This window comes from Saimiri boliviensis, chromosome 11 (genome assembly GCF_048565385.1).
Source record: "Saimiri boliviensis isolate mSaiBol1 chromosome 11, mSaiBol1.pri, whole genome shotgun sequence".
NCBI lineage: Eukaryota > Metazoa > Chordata > Mammalia > Primates > Cebidae > Saimiri > Saimiri boliviensis.
In genome coordinates, this window is record NC_133459.1 from 10,597,808 (window position 1) to 10,619,084 (window position 21,277).

Here is a 21,277-nt window from a genome sequence, read left to right on the forward strand (position 1 = left end):
TATATGACAAAGGGAGTTGAAGCTGCTCACCAACTGACTTTAAAATAAGGAGACTATCCTGGATGAACCAGGTGGGCCCAAAGTCATCATAAGAGTCCTTAAAAGTGGAAGAGAGTGGCTGGGCACAGTGGCTTATGCCTGTAATCCCGGCACTTTGGGGGCCAAAGCAGGTGGATCATTTGAGGCCAGGAGTTCAAGCCTGGCCAACATAGCAAAACTCCATCTCTACTAAAAATACAAAAATGAGCTGGGTGTGGTAGCACACACCTGTAATCCCAGCTACTCAGGAGGCTGAGGCATAAGAGTCACTTGAACCTGGGAGGTGGAGGATGCAGTGAGCCAAGATCGCACCACTGCACTCCAGCCTGGGCAAGAGTGAGACTCTGTCTCAAAAAACAGTAAGTGGAAGAGAGAGAGAAGAGAGAGAATCAGAGACAGAGCAGTATGAGAAGGACCCAGTTCAACATAGATGAGGGTCAGGGTCACACACCAAGGAATGCAGGTGGCCTCTGGAAGCCGGAAGAGGCATGGACATAAATTTCCTTTTAAAGCCTCCAGAAGGGAATGCAGCCGGGCTGACACCTTGATTTTAGACCCACTTTGGACTTGCAGAGCTGTAAATTAATCCGTTCGTGTTGCAGAAACCACTGTGTTTGTGGTCATTTGTTATAGCGGCCGTCAGAAACGAACGCACCTCCAAACGCAGGCATTCTGATCAATCCCATTTCACCTGCTCACTCTGTGGAGGCAGGAAGTCTGAGTGGACAGAGACAATGGTACGGTCGGTCTTCATGGACTTCAGTTCACATCATCAACATCCGCAAATTTTACAAACACACGATGGTGCGGACGGGATGCTAGGGCCCCTCTCAGGGCCTGGGTAGGGATCTGTGCACTAGAAGTCCCCAAGCCCTGAGAGCCATTGGTGTTTGGCAAATCCGCATTTGCCTCACTCAAGTAACTCAAAGCAGATGCAGTGCTGGGGGCACAGAGAGCCTGGAAGAGGAGCCAGTGCCAGCCTAGCCGGGGCTTCATGGCTCAAAGCAGGGGCCTGACCTCGTCGTATTCCCCAGGGGTGCCGGGGTCAGATCCCAGCGGCTTCTGGGTGTTGGACGGGCTGTAGGAGAAGGGGTGGACACCTGGCACATCTCTGCAGGAGCCCCCTCCAGGGTGTGGTGGAGGAGATGATGGGGTGGGAGTGAGGGTGAGGAAGGGAAGCAGGGGAACCACTTAGCAGGGAGCAGCCACAAGAGTTTCTGCCAGGTGGGAGGAGGAGCAATGTCAGAACTCACTCCAAGACTCTGGCTGAGAGCTAGGAGGACCCCAAGGGGTGGGATGGGCAGGGGCTGTGACGGAGAAGAGGACACCCGTGTGCCCACCTCCCCTTCCCAGCCTGCAGGACAGAAAAAAGCAAGTCTTTCCTCACTTCCCTGCACCTGCCAAACCACCGCACTGGGATAACACCAGACCAAGGACCCCTCCCCACCCAGTGTTACCAGTAAGACTGAGAGCCTCAGCTCAGGAGGGGTCTGCAAAAAACAGACAGAAACAGAAACAAACAGGGTTCTTTCCTCTTTGACTAGGCTCTCTGGGCTTCTCAGGTTCCCACAGGATCCCACCCATTCCCAAGCCGTGTGCTCTCCCCCACCTCTTCAGCCCCTCACCCCCAGCGCTCTGGGGGTCTCCATGCCTCCCATCCCAATGCCCAAGTCAAGCCCAGAGCCATTGTGAGCACTTATTAAGCCACTAATTAATTGAATTTTTCCCCCTCATTGCATGCTGTTAATTAGTTTCTTGTAGTAACAGAGACTATTATTCTTGGAAGTAATAACTCGGTCCAGGAGGCAGTTTTAATGCTACGTATAATTACCAGAGGAGGCAGAGTCTTGAGCTTAGGTGGGCGGGGCTGATACAGGACAAGAAAGGAGGAAAGTCAACGTGGTTCTCTCTCATCTAAAAGATGCCTTTTGGCCGGGCGCGGTGGCTCAAGCCTGTAATCCCAGCACTTTGGGAGGCCGAGGCGAGTGGATCACCAGGTCAGGTGTTCGAGACCATCCTGGTCAACATGGTGAAACCCCGTCTCTACTACAAATACAAACAATTAGCTGGGCATGGTGGCACGTGCCTGTAATCCCAGCTACTCAGGAGGCTGAGGCAGGAGAATTGCCTGAACCCAGGAGGCAGAGGTTGCGGTGAGCCGAGATCGCGCCATTGCACTCCAGCCTGGGTAACAAGAGCGAAACTCTGTCTCAAAAAAAAAAAATGCCTTTTATTTTGCCTTAATATTGTTCTGCATTTTCTGAATTTTTTGCAATGAAAAGCTTTTTTTTTTTTTTTTTTTTTTTTTGAGACAGAGTGTGTCGCTCTTTCGCCCAACGCTGGAGTGAAGTGAAGAAATCCTCCTGGCTCACTGCAACCTCTGCCCCCTGGGTTCAAGCAGTTCAAGGTTCTCCTGCCTCAGCCTCCCAAGTAGCTGGGATTATAAGCATGTGCCACCATGCCCAGCTAATTTTTGTATTTTTAGGAGAGATGGGTTTTTGCCATGTTGGCCAGGCTGGTCTTGAATTCCTGACCTCAGGTGATCCACCAACCTTGACCTCCCAAAGTGCTGGGATTACAGTCCTGAAATACCGTGCCTCGCCAGAAAGCATTATTATTATTATTATTATTATTATTGTTGTTGTTGTTGTTGTTGTTGTTGTTTTAGGCAGGAAAGCCTTAGAGTGGCTGGGAAATTGTACCTGGGAGGGCTGGGGTAGGGGCCAGTAGGGAGTGGGTGCCATTTGCTCCTGCAGTTTCTGTTCCAGGCTGTGGTTTCTGTCCCTTCCCTGTAGCCCCATGGCCAGTAAGCACCAAAACCAGCATGCAGAATCAGGGCTCTGACTTTAAGTCCAGAGACCAAACCCTGGCTCAGACCCTCTCGTCCGGCATCCGATGGGCAGATGCATTAGGGGAAATCAGCTATGGTTAAAGTCTTCCCAGGTCAGGCACTAGGAGGTCACAGGGAGGAGAGGATGAACGAGAAGTATCAGAAGTTGCAAACTGCCTGTAATCTCAGCACTTTGGGAGTCTAAGGTGTGCAGATCACCTGAGGTCGGGAGTTTGAGACCAGCCTGGCCAATACGGCAAAACCCCATCTCTACTGAAAATACAGAAATTAGCCAGGCATGGTGGCACGTGCCTATAATCCCAGTTACTCAGAAGGCTGAAGCACAAGAATCACTTGAACCCAGGAGACAGAGGTTGTGGCGTGCTGAGATCACACCACTGCATGCCAGCCTGCCTGACACAGTAAGACTCCATCTCAAAAAAAAAAAAAAAAAAACTAAGCCTCTCTTGCCTCATTTTCCCACTCATGGAGCTTGTATTCTAGTGAAAGAAACAGACGAAGATGTAAGTCAACAGAAAACAAACTAAAAGAGAACGGTGGGGCAGAGAAACACACTGTAGCTAGGATGGTCAGGGTCTTCTTGAGGGGACGACGCTTAAGCTTTGACCAGAAGGATGAGGGAGGAACAAAAGACACCAGCATAGGAAAAATGTATCCTAGAGGACACATATGTGTTTATCTCTTGGGGGTGGGGGAACTCAGTGCACTGCCCCCATCCCCGGCCAGATTCCTGCCTTGTTCTCAGAGCCCAGGAAAAAGCTATCATTCATACCAATAAAGGCACCACTAACCTTGAGTGAGACCTCAGTTAGCAGCAAGGCCTTAGCTCCATCATCAACCTGGGTACAGGAGAGAAAGGTGGCAGGGCACCACATCCGACTGTTAAAGCAACCTGTGATGTTAAAAAGTGGCCATGCTGGGGCTGAAAACTCCTGACTCCCCAATGGGAATTCATGTTACAATTCTTCAGATCTTCCACAAGCAGCAGGGATGTATTTTGCTGCTCCAGTGTGAGCCATCCTCTGCGGCTGCTCCAAAGAAGCGCATCAGCCAAAGCTTCTGGGTGCAGTGGTCCGCTGGTCCACGCTGAGCAAGTAACCCTGCAAAGGGGAAATGCCCTGATTGAAGCACCTGCCCATTTCCATGGTGTAAATACTCCCACCTCCGTCGATTTCACACCACCAGCCTGAAGTATCGGAAGGAGAGGCATACTGCTACAGCCCACTGCAGCACACTGCTGCTTTCAGGGTGACCTGGAGCACATCTCCTCATCTGCACAGTGAGGGTGAAGTGGGATAATGTAAGTGGCCATGGGGAAGGGCCGACAAGAGTTGGGGTTGAAAAAGCAAGGATTTCCTTCTCCCACTCGGGGAAAGCAGGGGAGTCGTGGGACATTGCTGGGAAATATCAATGCAGCATTCAGGGACTGAATTATCTTGCTCAATCATCTGGGCCTACGTGGGATGGGGTAGGGACTGGGATGAGAGTCCCACTGGGATGAGAGAAGCACAGAGAATGTAGAGATCTATTCCCGCCCCCTCCCCCAGCCAGAGTTCAGAACAATCTTGCCTCCTGGGTGGGAGCAGAAAGATGGAAAAGGAAACGCCACTTATCCTCCCAAGGACAGGACCAGGCTTGGCTGGTTCACCCCTGTTTGCCCAGCCCCTAGCCCACTGCACAGCAGGAAGCAGCAGATGTTCAATAAATGTTTCCCAGATGAATGAAGGAATGAATGAATCATGGAGTTCTTCCCAAACAGAGGGTGACTGCCTCCTCCACTCTCTCAGCGTCCCCTGCGAAGCACCCCTGACAGGCAGCCTGAATCGCTGGTCGGGCTCTGGAATGGATTGCCAGGCAAGCTGCCCCCTGGGACCCTGGGAAGTGTCTTGGGGCCTGCGGACGGGCCTGCGGTGCTGTGTAAGAGCAGGTTAGAGACAGCCCCGTGATTCATGGCAGCAAATGCCTGGGAAATAAATATCATGCTGCCCTAGCCCTTCCCATCTCAGCCTCTAATATCCTTTCCCAGGGAAGAGACGTGATAATTCAGGGCCCATGGTGACAGCTAACGAGTAAATCAGTGCCCTGGAGATTGCTCCCTGGGGAAATTGGCTGTGGCTTCTGGTGAGGGCCACTTGGCAGGGGCTGTATGGAAGGAGGAGGGGTCACATCGGGGCAGGAGTAGGGGCAGGGTGCACGTGGAGAGAAACCCCCACCCATCATGCTGCTTCCTGGGAAGCTCACCTGATGGGGAGTGTTCCTCACCCCACCCCAGGGTGGTCATTGTGGATAGGAATGTCCCTTGCTCCCACCCCAGCCCTGTGCTGTCAGGGGCCTTCCTGGGACAGTGCCAGCTCACAGGTGAAACAGACAGAGGCATGATTCAAAGCAGGCATTGTATGGTCTTCTGGGCATGAGTCCTCCAGAGCCTGCCTCCCAGGCTGTGAATCCTGGACCCAAATCCACCCACCTAGGCTGGGGTGGATGGGAACCAAATTCACCAATAACAATTATCTGAGATCACATCCCCATTCCCAAGGTGAACACCTAATTCTTTTATTTGCCTGTTTGTTTTTAGACAGGGTCTCCCTCTGTCATGTAGGCTGGAGTACGGAGCATGAACTCGGCTCACTGCGGCCTCAACCTCATGGGCTCAAGCAATCCTCCCATCTCAGGCTCGCAAGTAGTTGTGACCACTGGCATGTACCCCTATGCTTGGCTATTTTTAAAAATTTTTTGTAGAGATGAGGTTTCACCCAGGAGTCTCAAACTCCTTTGCTCAAGCGATCATCCCACCTTGGCCTCCCCAGGTGCTAAGATTACAGGCTTGAACCACCAGGCTTGGTCTCTTAATTCTTTTCTTTTTTTCTTTTTTTGGGATGGAGTCTTACTCTGTCACCCAGGCCAGAGTGCAGTGGCTCGATCTCGGCTCACTGCAACCCCCGCCTCCAAGTTTCAAGCGATTCTCCTGCCTCAGCCTACCAAGTAGCTGGAACTACAGGCACAATACCACGCTGGCTAATTTTTGTATTTTTGGTAGAGATGGGATTTCACCATATTGGTCAGGCTGGTCTTGAACTCCTGACCTCGTGATTCACCCACCTCGGCCTTTCAAAGCACTGAGATTACATGCGTGAGCCACAATGCCCGGCCTACCTTCTAATTCTTTTATGTGCCTGGCACATAATAGCCCCTCGATAAATACTTGCTGAATGACCTGGCACATAATAGCCCCTCGATAAATACTTGCTGAATGAACAGATGAATAAATAAAGGCATGAAGAAATGGCTACAAACAGAACAGGTATGGGGTGCATTTTTCATCTGTTTCTCTGGCTCGTTATGTTCCTAATCTTTCCAAGGATGTAGCAGCACTTCTTATCACGGCAGCAATATAATTCACTGGATCACACTAATGTCTCTTGCTTCCAGCACTGCTTGGGCTTGGGTTGTTGTTTTTTTTTTTTTTTTCCCTTCCTCCAGCTGTCAAGATGACACTACCCTGAGGTGGGCATCACGTGCAAGCCGACCCCTGTGGCTGCTGACCTCCAGGACAGTCCGATGTCTTTCAGCATCCCCAGCAGGCCCCTCAGGACAGCTCTCATGGTCAGAATTCCAGATGCTGGGGTGGGCAAGGGGACACTCTGGGACAAGAGGGCCTTCTCTGTTGCCTTAAAACCTCAGGGAAGAGTAAAGCTCGGGGGACTGGTGTCTACAGGGCTTTGCAGAGAAAGGAAACGTGAACTTGGTAAGAGTCAAAGGCCCAGTTCTAAGCTCTCCCCAAGGTCAGCAGCACCAATCCCAGTGCCTGCCACTCCGGCAAATCCTTCTCCTAATTATATCTGAATTATGCAAATCAATACCAAAGTCGATATACGATTTCCTCTAACAAGTCGAGAACACGCAAGAAGTGAAGACCTGGAGAGACGGAAACCATCTAATTAGGAGGAAGTTTCCGTGTTTTTCTCTCGGCTGAGGGAATAAATGGCTGAATGACAACCCCAGAGAAGAACAGGTCAAGGATGGAGCAGGACAGAGGGCAGAAAGAACACGGAGATGGGCTGTGGGCCGGGGCGGAAGCCGGGAGTGCGCTGGGAGACTGGGGCCATGCTGAGAGCGCCATGCCGGCGGCATCAGACGCAGGGCAAAAGTGTGATCTTGGCAGCTCTCTTTCCACTAAGCAGTTAAAAATGCCCTAATATTGGAAGTTGGGGGCCCAGTAACACTGAGTAGGCACAGACCTAGGACATGGGCTTGGAGAGAGAAAAAGGAAGGAAAGAGGGAAGGAGGGAGGGAGGGAGGGAGGGAGGGAAGAGCTATCTTATGCTGGACCTTTGCTGTGTGCCTCTGCTAAGCACGGCACCTCCACGGTCTCCTTTAATCTTTGGCGCTGTGAGTTAGGTATGATTAGGACCACATTTCAGAGATGAAGACAGCGAGGTCAGGAGGTGAGACGTTTGCTGCTTATGGAGGCTGTAAGTAGCAAAGCTGGGGCACCAACCAGGGTATCCCCCTGCACCTCACTGCCCCGTTAAGTGCGATCGGGGATTACAGACAGAGCACAGGGCCGGCAGGGAGTTGTCTATGGGGGAAAAGGGGAAGGACCCCCTTGAAGCTCTGGGGCCTTGGCAAAGGGATCCCCCCTCTTGAAAGCCTCTAATGCAAGAAAGAAGCACCAGGGCCTGAGGCCCAGGGACAGGAAGTTCATCTGGTGGGGGTTGGCTTGGCTCTCTTTGGATCACTTTGCTATGGCATCTCCTCCCCAGGCAGGGATGGGACACACACGATGAGCCCTTTATGTGCTCAATGAGCAAATATTCTCCACGAGGAGGGCCCTGAATGAGGCATTATGGCACAGCGGTTAAGAGCCTGACATCTGGAGACAGGCTGCCTCCCTCCAAGTCCCAGTTCTGCCACTGATAGCCATTGGGCTTGTGACAAGTCACCCTCCATGCTGCCATTTTTTCATCTCAAAAAATGGGACTAGGCTGGGTGCAGTGGCTCCTGCCCGTAATCCCAGCACTTTGGGAGGTTGAGGCGGGCAGATCACTTGAGGTCGGGCATTCAAGACCAGCCTAGCCAACATGGCAAAACCCCGTCTCTACTAAAAATACAAAAATTGTAATGGTGTGGTGACATGCACCTGTAATCCCAGCTACTGGGGAGGCTGAGGCAGGCAGATCACTTGAACCCGGGAGGCAGAAGTTGCAGTGAGCCAAGATTGTACCATTGCTCTCCAGTCTAGATGACAGAGTAAGACTTGCTCTGTCACCCCGAGTGGAGTGCAGTGGCACTATCTCGGCTCACTGCAAGCTCCTCCTGCCGATTCAGTCAATTCTTCTGCCTCAGCCTCCCGAGTAGCTGGGATTACAGGCGCATGTCACCAAGCCCAGCTAATGTTTGTATTTTTAGTAGAGATAGGGCTTCACCATGTTGACCAGACTGGTCTCGAACTCTTGACCTCAAATGATTGGCCCACCTCGGCCTCCAAAAGTGCTGAGATTACAGGTGTGAGCCACCACAGAAGGCCTAGACTCTGTTTAAAAAAAAAAAAAAAAAAAAGGGCCGGGCGCGGTGGCTCAAGTCTGTAATCCCAGCACTTTGGGAGGCCGAGGCGGGTGGATCACAAGGTCGAGAGATCGAGACCAACCTGGTCAACATGGTGAAACCCCGTCTCTACTAAAAATACAAAAAATTAGCTGGGCATGGTGGCACGTGCCTATAATCCCAGCTACTCAGGAGGCTGAGGCAGGAGAATTGCCTGAACCCAGGAGGCGGAGGTTGCGGTGAGCCGAGATCGTGCCATTGCACTCCAGCCTGGGTAACAAGAGCGAAACTCCGTCTCAAAAAAAAAAAAAAAAAAAAAAAAAAAAAAAAAGGACTACTGTTAAGTCTCATGTATGGTTCATGGAAAAAATATGTTGATGGGACTAATGACAGTGCTGCTACATAGCAGGTGCTCAATAAATGTTAGCCATTGACATTGTTCAGGGCAGATCCCTGGATCTCGGAAGAATAAGGCACTGGCACTGTCCTTAAGGGGCTTGCAGCATACAGAGAGTGGCGCATAGACAGCCCCAGGGTAAGTCAGCTATGAAGGCGAACAAGGGGCCGTGGGAGACAAGGAGACACTTAATCTGGCCTGGGGAGGCATGGGCACTCAAGGAAGGCTTCCTGAAAGCGGTGACGCGGGGGCTGAATCATGAATGATACCTTGTGCTCCGGTGGATAGGGAAAGCAATGGCTGTCCAGGCAGAGGACTTGGCTTGTGCAAAGGCCTGGTGGGCTTCAGGATGCCTGCAGCAGCCAGTGGCAGGCACTGAACCTCAAGAAGGAGGCAGGGCCTTGCCTTCCAGAGGCCTTGAATGCCAGACTAAGAGGTTAGGGCTTCATTCCAGAAATGCCAGGGAGACCCTGAGGTGAGACAGGATAAGCTTCACCCTTTGCGATGGTTGCCCTGAGGCTGCATGGAGGGTGGCGAAGAGGCGTGGAAGGCAGGAGGCGGAGTCCCGGAGCCCCAGCCCCAAGCTCCCAGCTCCCAGCCGTACTCCCTCTATAGTGGGAGCCGGAGCTCAGCGGGACCAGGGAAGTTATTAATCGCTTCACGACACTGCAGGCCATGGTCCATTTGCTGCTTTTCCCGGTCTGTTTTGAAACTGCGAAATGAGCCCCAGTCTTCAAGGCGCCTGTAATAACCATCCCGATTCTGACATTTAAATTACAGATGGCATTTTCAATTAAACAGGCGCTCTCAGCAGGTTTAATTTAGCTATCAGTTCTGGTCTGTTCTTTAAGCGCTTAAAAAAAAAAAAAAAAAAAAAAGGCCAGTGAATTCTAGGCCTCCCTCCAGGAGGAGGGAGGAGGGAGGGTCTTTGAGGTGTGACACCACCTCTCATCTTCCAGCTCCCACGGGGACTCACACAGCCTCCTGTAAACAGTCACAGTCCACCAAATTCACCCTCGTGCACACCCAGAAGCACTCACAAAACCACACACAAATGCAGATCCAGCCTCCCAGCCACAGAGGCCAGCAGCTCTGGGGCCATGGTTGCCATGAGAGTTTAAAGGCTGCGCCTCTCCCATCTGCTTAGAGAGACAAAGAGGGAGATGCTGGAGCCAGATGAACTTGGACAGAAGCCCACGCTCTATCGCTAAGTAGCTATGTGGCCCGGGCAGCCTATTCAGCCTTCCGGAGCCTCTGCTCTCTTTACTGTAAAGTAAGAATGAAGAGGAGGCCGAGGCGGGTAATGTATTAAAGCGTCCAGCACCAGCGCTGACTGACGGAAGTGCTGATAATCTTTGTGCCTCCCCTCTCTCCTTCCCTGAGGCCAGGGACTGGGCCGCCCTGCCCACTTGGGGCTCTTGCGTTCAGGATCCCCACTCCTCACTGCTTGGGTCTCTGGGTCTCAGAGGCTGGCGGGGCGCTGTCCGCAGGGCTGAAGCACCCCTCTCTCGGCGGGATTCCACACGGTCTCCTTCCCACCACCTCGCCTGGGGGGCCTGCTCTGAAAATGCTCCCCACCCCAAGGCAGCTGCTGCAGGTGATTTGAGGGGCACATGACCAAATCTTTTCCTAAAGTTCTGCTTCCCCACATCCCAAAGTGACTAAAACCCAGGGCTCGGGGGCAAAGTCACCCAAAGGAAAAGCATTGCTGGTCCCTCACCTCCAGCCCCTGTGGACACGGGAAACTCCCTGCTTCAGGTAAGCAGAAGGGCAGCTGCTGGGCTCTGGCAAGTTGTGTCGGTGGTGTCTGTTGTGCCACGTCGGTCCCTGCTCTTCTTTTGGGTTCTGGACAAAGTGTGGATGGGCTGTCTCCTCCAGCCACAGTGTGCTGACTTCCAGCATTTGCGGGGGATGCTGACTTTGCAGAAATCTCATGCGGCCGCTTAGTGTACATCTGCAGGGAGTGCCCGTCTCTTTGCCCCCAGATAACTTTTGCTTTCTTTTTTTAATTTTTATTCTTGTTGTTGTTGTTGTTGTTTTGAGACGGAGTCTTGCTCTGTCACCAGGCTGGAGTGCAGTGGCGCAATCTTGGCTCACTGCAACCTCCGCCTCCTGGGTTCAAGTGATTCTTCCACCTCAGCCTCCCGAGTAGCTGGGACCACAGACACGTGCCACCATGCCCGGCTGATTTTTTTGTATTTTTGGTAGAGACGGGGTTTCACCGTGTTGGCCAGGATGGTCTCAGTCTCTTGACCTCGTGATCCACCAGCCTTGGCCTCCCAAAGTGCTGGGATTACAGGCGTGAGCCACCGCTCCCGGCCCCAGATAACTTTTTCCCAGGTGGAATTAGCACTGAGCGGGGAAAAGACAGGGATTATCCCCTTCACATTACAGCCTGGCTCACTAAGGCCCAGAGAAAACCAGCAATCCCCCCAGTGTATCAGGTCAGGCCTAGAGCTGCAGTCTACCTCAAAGCTGACCGACTGGATGAATGTTCTCCCAAAGACATTAGAAATGGAGGGATGGGGTCGGAGGCATGAGGGCTGTGGCCTGGAATCTGATGAAAACAGTATCTCCCAGTCTGTAAGTTTACAGTGGCATGCGCCTGTAGTCCCAGCTACTCGGGAGGCTGAGGCAGGAGCATTGCTTGAACCCGGGAGGCAGAGGTTGCGGTGAGCCGAGATCACGCCACTGCACTCCAGTCTGGGTGACAGAGCAAGTTTCTGTCTTTAAAAAAAAAAAAAAAAAAAAAAAAAAAGAGGCAACTGCAATAGCATGACATGACTCTACGTCAGGGGAAAATAAAACAGAGGCACAGTGTTCTCACAGTACGGGCTGGACGTGATAAAGCTTGGCAAGATCATCTTGGCCACTGGGGATCTTTCCTACGTAAGGAGAGTGGGGTGACACAGAGTGGGCAGTGCATCTGTGGGGTGAGCCAGTGAGCGCTTCTCAACTCGGGCACAGAGCCCCCACTGCACCCTCCGTGGCCCCCCGCTCCTCTCTCCCTGGCCAGACCTCCACCCCCTCTAGAACCAGAGCCTGGACCAGACACAGCCGCCTCCCTCCCTGGCAACTCCCTTGGCCCCAGCTCATTATCCCTGAAAAACCTGCTCAAATCCAAGGGGGTGGTTCTTCAGCTAAAATAGCTCCCTCGCGGGCTAGTCTTTCCCCTCTTCCCCACATCATTAGTGAAATTGCAGCCTCTGCAGCTCCCAGGCTGTGTGGGGTGAGGAATGCCCCCCTTCCCTGGGGACTCCTGGCCAGAAAGAGGATTGAAGCCAGGCCTGGAGATGGGAGCAGAGGCAGTGCGAGGCCATGAGGGAGGCAGGGACGGTCCCTCACACCCTGCCCAGGAGCACGTGGCAGCCCCTCAGTGCGAACAGAAGCAGTCACTGTCCGCAGAGCCATGACTGACCGAGCATTCCTCCTGTGGCAAGCACCCAGGTGAATTTATCCACGTGAAACCTGCGAGGGGTGGGGCTCTGTGTTAAGTTTTTGGCCCAGTGCCCTCTGTACTCTTCCGTCAGCCACGCGGTTCTCACTGAATGACTCCACCCTGAGCCTTGCCCACCAGGGTACCAGGCCTCTAGCCACAGCAACTGGCTCAGAGGTGGGCATGTGAATCCACTGAACTTAATGCTGGGAGGACACAGGCCTGGGGGGTGCCTGGCCCCTTCTGGAGTGAGCCTGCCTGGGATGAAGCCACACAGAGCTGAGAGACAGAGAAAACCCGAGTTCTGAATACACTGCTGGGGGCCTCTGGATCCAGCTGTACCTGGAAGAAGATTGCCAGAAATCCACACTGAGCTTCTCCTTCACATGAGCCAAAACCTTTGCTTTTGGATTAAAACACTTGAAATTGCTTTTCTGCATTTTGTATCTGACAGAGTAGCAAACACTACAGGAACTGTAGTTAGCACTATTTTCTGGATCAGCAAACAGTGGCCTCGAGAGGGAAAGCTACTTGCCCCGGGTCACACGGCTATGGACATGCAGAAGCAGTGCTCCAGAGAGGATAGCTCCCAACTCCAACTTCTCCACCTGGGGTTCCCTGGGAAGGTGGGGGACATTTTCAGCAGGACGAAGAGGACAGGGACATAAAGGTGACAGGTTGCTATGGTTACCAGCTCACTGTGTGGCCTCAGACAAGCAACCTCACTTCTCTGAGCCTCAGGCTGGGAACAAAAACATCTCGCCCCTGCAGAGTGCTGGGGGTCCCTGGGGCAGGAAGCATGGCTACTACCTTTTGTCCCCTACCCCAGAGGTGGGGGGCTTTCTCAGCCCCAGCTAACAGAAGCCCCAGTGGCTGTGAGACACACCCACCCACTTGGTTTTAAATGTCTCTCAAACACCCAATTCAATTTGGTAGAACTCTGCCAGCTCTGCAGTGCAGAATTCAGCAGATGAGGTGCCTGCTTTTCGGGGAATAATTCATTTTTCCAGTGTCGGAGAGGAAAGTAATTGATCCAAGGGGCTCATGCCTCCTCCCTCCTCCTCTCCCTCCCTGGGATGGTCTGATTCCAAATGCAGACCTGAGACTGTTAGGTCAAAGTCATAGCAATAGATAGGAGCGGGGCTTCTGCTTTAATAGATTGGATTATTCCACTCAGTGGTGACGAAAAACAAGATTTAATTCCCCAAGAAATACCAGCCGAGAAAATCATTTTCCCTGCCGGCTTCCCCCTTCCTTTTTTTGCTTTTTTTTTTTTTTCCATTTTCTTTTTCTCAAAGACATCTTTGTCTTTCTGAAGCTTTGGGGGTCTCTCTATACCCCGCCCCGCTCGAGACCTCCCTGCACTCTGCCCACAGCAGCTGAGGCCTGTTCTTCTGTCTCGGAACATATTCAGGACCCTCTCCTCCCGCCCCTCAATCATGGGTCCCTGAGGACACAGATTTCTATTCGAATCCAGATGCTGCCACAGTGCTTAGCACATTGATAAATTATGACAGTAAGCCCTGGGAAAAGGCCAGTTAGTACCACAGCCCCCACTGACAGCCCAGGAAGCTATGAGCTGGCTAGGGAAGTAATTCACCCTCCCACCATCACTTGGGTCAAGAGTCCATGTTCCTCCTCCAGGAAGCCTTCCCAGATCAAGGTCTGTGTTAGATATCCCTCCTCTAAAATTCAGTAGGCTTCCCCTCACCACCCGTTTACTATTACACTATAGTTACCAGACTTGTCCATTTATTTACCAAACTTGTATGTATCATCTTGTATGTGCAGGCTTTGATCTAAGTGTCTTACCACTATTAATTCATTTGATTCTCATAACAATCCTATCAGGTAAGTAACAAAATCATCCCCATTTTACGGTTGTGAAAACTGAGGCACTGACTCGGCCAAGGTCACACAGTCAGGGAGGGTCAGAACTGGGAACCCAGATCCTTCTCCACCTTTAGTCTGTGAGCTCCCAGAGGACAAGGACCCCAATGGTTCACTGTTGTATCCTCAAAGAATAACAAGGTGCTGGCATGCAGAAGGTGTTCAATAAATGCTTAAGTGGCCAGGCACAGTGGCTCATGCCTATAATACCAACACTTTGGGCAGCCAAGGTGGGTGGATCACTTGAGGTCAGGAGTTCAAGACCAGTCTGTCCAACATGGTGAAACCTTGTCTCTACTAAAAATACAAAAAAATAGCCAGATCTGGTGGTACATGCCTGTAATCTCAGCTACTTGGAGGCTGAGGTAGGAGAATCGCCTCAACTCTGCAGGTGGAGGTTGCAGTGAGCCACGATCGTTCCACTGCACTCCAGCCTGGGCAACAGAGAGAGACTTCATCTCAAAAAAAAAAAAAAAAAAAAAAAAGCTTAAATGGTAAAACCTTTCACATATGAACCAAAGATCGATTCCTGAGGCTGAAATAAGTGTATGATTTGTGGACACAGAAAACTCCACCAGTTCCAACTAAACCCTGAAGCTCATGCCCTCCACCACAAGCCTGTCCCCCACAGGGGACGAGAATCACTTCACCCAGGAAAGCCTGTCGGTGGAGGCGGGGGTAGAGGGCCAGGGGGAGGCAGCTCTGGAGGGGATTCCCTCCATGCAAAGCCCTTGCTGTGTGACCTGGGGTGAGAATGCACATCTCTGGGCCTCAGTTTTAGCTCAGCCTCTGAAATGGGAATAACAGCACATAGATGGGCTTGTGCTTGGAGGATTAAACCATATGCAAGTGATGTTTTGAACACACCTATCACATGGCGAGTGCTCAGCATGTGTGAGATACCAGAGACTAACAAACAGGACTTTGCGGATCCTTCTGCCATGCTCAAAAAATTATTTAAAAAACCTCATCAACCCAAGTAAATGAAGCAAACTCTTAGATCTGGGTGGGAGGGTGGAGTTTTCTTCATAGTAGAACGGGTGAGTTGCCAAGAATTACCAAGAAGAATTTCACGAATCACACACAATCCATTTACTTCTGGGAGTTATCGGGATGTGGGAGAGTCTGAAACAGAACTTACTGGACCAGAAATAGCACTTGATGAGCGTTTCATTCATCCGGTCAGCACGCACTGAATGCCTCCCATACGCAGGAAGCAACGTGCAGACCGGGAAAGGGCTCGAGCTTTGGGGGCCGCGGTGACAGAAGCCCGGTCCTGGCTCGCTCTGCAGCCTGCAGCTTGGTGACCTCAGCCAAGAGCCCCACCTCTCTGAGCCTCGGCTCCCTCTTCAATAAATTGTGATGACAAAATAAAGCCTCCGAGGAGGCTGCTGCAGGCAGTGGATGGGATAAGACAAGAGACCAACAAACGTCGGCTCCCTCACCTTTCAGCAATGGCCCGCAGCAGTCAGGTGCTCCATTCAGCTTCACTGTCTGGTTCCGAGAATCCGGTGGGTGCAGGGAACTTGAGGCACATTAGTGACTAGGAGCATCAAGCCAGGTTGGCAGGTGGGAACTGTAGGTTCCATTTGTGCGGTTGAGGACAAGGGGCAAAGCCAGGTGAAACCCAAGTGTTTCTGTCTCTAATTTTTGTTGTTTTTTGTTGTTGTTGTTTCGTTTTGTTTTTTTGAGAGAGAGAATCTCACTCTGTCGCCCAGGCTAGAGTGCCGTGGTTGGAGCTCAGCTCTGCAACCTCCATCTCCCAGGTTCAAGTGATTCTCATGCCTCAGCCTCCCGAGTAGCTGGCACTACAGGCATACGCCACCACACTCAGCTAATTTTTTTTTTTTTTTGTATTTTTGGTAGAAATGGGGTTTCACCATGTTGCCCAGGCTAGTCTGGAACTCCTGGCCTCAAGTGATCCGCCCCCCTCCGCCTTCCAAAGTGCTGGGATTACAGGCGTGAGCCACCACACCCAGCCATGTTTCTGTCTCCAAACCCATGCTGTTAACCCTAGACAAATGGCCTCCCTGATTCCTGGGAGAGAAACGGAGGAATAAAAGCAGAGTAGCGGGGAGGGCAGAGACCCCTGAATGCAGCTTTACTGATCAAAGGAGACTGCAGACAGGCAGAGGAAAGTCCCAGGGGGCCTGGGATGCACATGGTCAGGTGGCCAGGAACTTCCACAGAGTTCCCCTCCACGACTTAGAAACATCACTTCTGTAGGTGATTCCAAGCTCTTCGCACCCTCCTCCTTGACACCAGCCCACTCCTTCATCCAGGCAGTTCTCCCTAACATCTACCTGCAATCTTTCCTGCTGCATGACCAGCTGACCCCAGCTGCAGCACTAGCAAATGGCCCCCAGCCCTGTTCCATCCTGTCTACAGAGCTCATAGCAAGCAGCTCCTGGCTCCGGGCAGTAATCCTGCTGACGATTAATTGGCTTTTGTTGGAGGAAAATGAATACCATCTCATCTTAATCTTCTTCATTATTCCCCTTGTTCAGCAGAGTCAACACAAGATTAGGTTTAATTTACGGTGGGGGGGCGAGGGAAACAGCAAAGTCATTACTCACCAGGAGCTCGGGATTGGATCTGCCTGGGTGTTCTGTGTTCACTGCAGGCTCAGGACCTCAAGTGTGCCCCAGGACTGCGCCAAGGCGGAAAGGGACTTGGCAGGGGGCTCTAGACTCCCAGATCCACTTGGGGCTCAATCCCAGGAGACCGCCAGCCCTTCCTAGTTGGGAGGGGCCCAGCTCTGGAGGGGATTCCAGCCGTGCAAAACCCTTGCTGTGTGGCCTGGGGCGAGACCCAGGGGCCTCCGAGTCCTCGGAGCCCCAGCCTAAATGTTTCTTATAGAGCCTCTGGGGTCAGAGCAGCTCCAGATCCCAGGACCTGAGGACCCAGGCTCAGCCTCAAGCAATGGAAACAGACTGAGCTTTGGATTCAAATTCGACTTTTCTGAGGCCTCTTCCTCTGCAGAGAAAAGGGCAGGACAGACCCAGCTTAGGGAAAGCCTTGACAATGCTGACACCTAGTGGTACTTGGAGGAATTGGCCCTTCCCTCCCTCTATGTCCACAACTGAATACTCCATGTTCACAAAAATCCAGATTTTTAAGGTAAAGAAATCACGGGTCAAGCGCGGTGGCTCACACCGTAATACCAACACCTTGGGAAAATAAGGCGGGAGGATCATGAGGTCAGGGGTCAGGAGTTTGAGACCAGCCTGACCAACATGGTTGAAACCCTGTCTCTACTAAAAATACAAAAATTAGCTGGGCATGGTGGCACGCACCTGTAGTCCCAGCTTCTCGGGAGACTGAGGCAGGAGAATTGCTTGAACTCGGGAGGTGGAGGCTGCAGCGAGCCGAGATTTTACCACTGCACTCCAGCCTGGCAACAGAGCGAGACTCTCCCCTCCACCAAAAAAAAAAAAAAAGAAAAAGAAAAGAAATCAGAAAGGAGAAGGGGGACTTTTCCATTACAAAATTGCTAAACAGAAGTTTCTGCTGAGAAATCTAAGAGGAAATTCATTTTACCTTCCCTGACCACTTAGCCAAAATAGTCCCCAAACACCTAGCATCCCTCCTTCTGCCTGGGGTAATGGTACACACAGACACTCCAGAGCCCACGTCATCTCCAACTCTCTGCTCTTCCTCACCTGGGAGCCCCCAGCTTCTGTCCTTGCTCTGTCCCCCCAGCATGTGGCCACTTCTGATTCTGTACCCCAGCAAAGTCATTAAGACTTAACCTGGTGAGCCAGAAGAAACGCCTGGACCTGGGAGACGGAGGTTTTAGTGAGCTGAGATTGTGTTACCGCACTCTAACCAGGACGACAGAGCGAGACTCCATCTCAAAAAAAAAAAAAACAAAACAAAACGAAAAAAAAAACCACAACTCCCCTCTTTACCTCCTGCCAACTGAAAATGTTTGCTTTGCTCTGTGAAAATATTAATAAAGTCTATATACACATAAACAACGTCAATTTTTTTAAAAAAGATTTAAGCTAGAAAGCCAACTTCAACTCCTTACTCATTGTATGACCCCAGCAAGCTACCCAGCATCTCTGGGTCTTAGCTCTGTTACCTATAACATGGGAACCTGTATTTACCAGAGGGCCACTGTGCAGATTAAATGAGCCATGCACTTGGCACACAACTTGGCACTCTAGGTCCCCAGCAAATGCCTGTATCGCCATCAGTGCTGCCATCAGCATCACCACCATCATCATCGTCATCCTGATCCTCCTGCTACTCTTGGGAAATTTGGTTTCATCAACAAGATTGTCAGCAGCTGATGTCCAACCCGCGCCCCCCCCACCCCACCGCCATCCCTACCTCCTATTGAACAAAGCAAAGGTTATTCCTTAATGGAAACGATATCATATGCTTCCTAGAGCAATTATATCCCATAGGGCAGAGCGCATAGTAAGTCCTCAGGAAACTTTCTGGGTCACCTATCTGCATCTCCAAGCTCACCGCCCCAGCCATCCTGGCTGCCTTTCTGATCTGTGAATAAGCTCATTCCCACCTCGGAGCCTTTGCACATGCTGCCCCTGCCATGCTCTTTCCCCAGATCTGAATGGCTGGTTTCTCATCATCATGTGATTCAAGTGTCACTTCCAGCCAGGCTCGGTGGCTCACACTTGCAATCCCAGCCCTTCGGAAGGCCAAGGCAGGCAGATCACTTGAGGCCAGGAGTTCAAGACCAGCCTAGCCAACATGGTGAGACCTCATCTCTATTAAAAAAGAAGAAGAAAGAGGCTGTGTCTCAGCCTCCCAAGTAGCTGGGACTAGAGGTGGGCATGGTGGTGCGCACCTCTAATCCCAGCTACTTGGGAGGCTGAGACACAGGAATTGCTTGAATCTGGAAAGTGGAGGTTGCAGTGAACTGAGATCATACCACTGCACTCCAGCCAGGGTGACAAAGACTCGGTCTCAAAAAAAAAAAAAAAAAAAAAAGTCACCCTCAGAGAGGTCCTCCCTGATCACCTTGACCAAAGTAGCATTCCTACCCTCACTCTCTACACTACAGAGATCAAGTGCCTAAGTGGCTGAGCAGAAGTCCAGTTCTGGCTGGGCATGGTGGCTCATGCCTGCAATCCTAGTGCTTTGGGAAGCCAAGTCAGGCAGATCATGTGAGGTCAGGAGTTTGAAACCAGTCTGGCCAACATGGTGAAACTCCGTCTCTACTAAAAACACACAAAAAAAAAAAAAAAAAAAAAATTAGACAGTAGTGGCTGGTGCCTGTAATCCCAGCTACTTGGGAGGCTGAGGCAGGAGAATCACTTGAACCCAGGAGGCAGAGGGTTGCAGTGAGCAGAGATCATGTCTCTGCACTCCAGCCTGGGCGACAGAGCAAGATTCTGTATCAAAAAAGAAAAAAAAGAAAAATTCCAGTTCCATCGCTTCTTAGCTGTGTGACCTCAGACAAGTTGCCTAATCTCTCTGTGATTCAATTTTTTTTTTTTTTTTTTTTTTTAGACAGAGTTTGGCTCTTCTTGCCCAGGCTGGAGCGCAGCAGTTTGATCTTGGCTCCTTCTGCCTGGAGTAATGGCACCCATTACTACAGAGTAATGCACCTCCTGGGGTCAAGACATTCTCCTGTCTCAGCCTCTCAAGTAGCTGGGATAACAGGTGCACACCACCACACCCGGCTAATTTTTAATTTTTGTGTATTTTTAGTAGAGACAGGGTTTCACCATGTTGCCCAGGCTGGTCTCAAACTCCTGACCTCAGGTGATCCACCCACCTTGGCCTCCCAAAGTGCTGGGATTACAGGCGTGAGCCACCTCGCCCAGCCCAATTTTCTCATCTGTAAAAATGGAAGTAATCAGTTGCCACTTCATGAGGTTATTATGATAAATTTATACAAAGCTTTTAGAGTAGTGCTTGGTACACTGATGAAGTGCTAACTCATGTGGGCAATTATCTGGTTCACTCATTTAGTTGCTTGTGTTACATGTCACCATCTAGACTGTATATTCCAAGAGAGTAGACACTTTGTTTTGTCCCTATCTTACATGTAGTAGGTGCTCAATTAATATCAAATTGATATTAATTTGCCGGGCACAGTGGCTCAGTTCTGTAATCCCAGCACTTTGGGAGGCTGAGGCACGAGGATTGCTTGAGGCCAGGAGTTTGAGACCTGCCTGGCAAACACAGCGTACAAACCATCTCTGCAAAAAGTAAAAATTAGCCTGGTGTGGTGGCACATGCCTGCAGTCCCAGCTACTCAGGAGGCTGAGGTGGTAGGATTGCTTGAGCCCAGAAAATTGAGGCTGCAAGTGATCCACGATCGCACCACTGCATTCCAGCCTGAGTGACCGAGTGAGACCCCTGTCTCTAAAAAAGAATTTTCAATTTTTAAATAAAAAATAGAAAGGGTCTTAGCGGACAAGAAAGCCCTAACTGCTGTCTCTGGCTTCAACTGTCCCCGCTATTCCAGAGACAGCCCTGAGGCGCCCCCTGCTGGATGGATGGCACACAGGTTTTTCCTTCCAGGCAGCTGGTATCTGCAGTCCTATGTTTACACGTGGGTCCAGCTCTGTCCTCCAGGGTAGGGGACAGTAACGCTGAGAGGAGTTAAGAGCACTCACTACTCGCTTAGGAGCCAGATGTACCTGGATGGGAGCTTGTGCCTCTCCAGTTACCCTGTGTCACTTGCCAGGAAACTAAGAGGGATGGCCATACCCTCTCCCCTGTCCCACCTCTGACTGGACTGTAGGTGGTGTGATAGGAAGTGCCCTATGCCCAGGGAGCCTTCTGGCCGGCCTTGCCCAGCCCTTGGAAGGCTGAGAAGCAGTTGTCTTGTCTTCCTGAACTACACACCACTGGCCTGTCCAATGCCCCTCTAATGACAGGGAGAGTGAGTCTGAGGCTCCCAGGTTTCCTCTGACAGCCCCAGGCCCTGGAGAGAGACCACAGCAGGCCCAGAGCCTCTGGACTTCTGGCTCCTTCCTCCAGCTTTTGGCTGGAGGTGGCCTTCTGGTCTTGCACCCTCCTCCCACCCCTCCCCCTGCCTTCCTGGCTGCCCTGCTTCCCCTGTCCCTGGTCAGTCCATTGTGAGCCCAGAGGCCTCTCCCGCCTCACTCCACGCCTGCTCCCACCCTCACTGCAC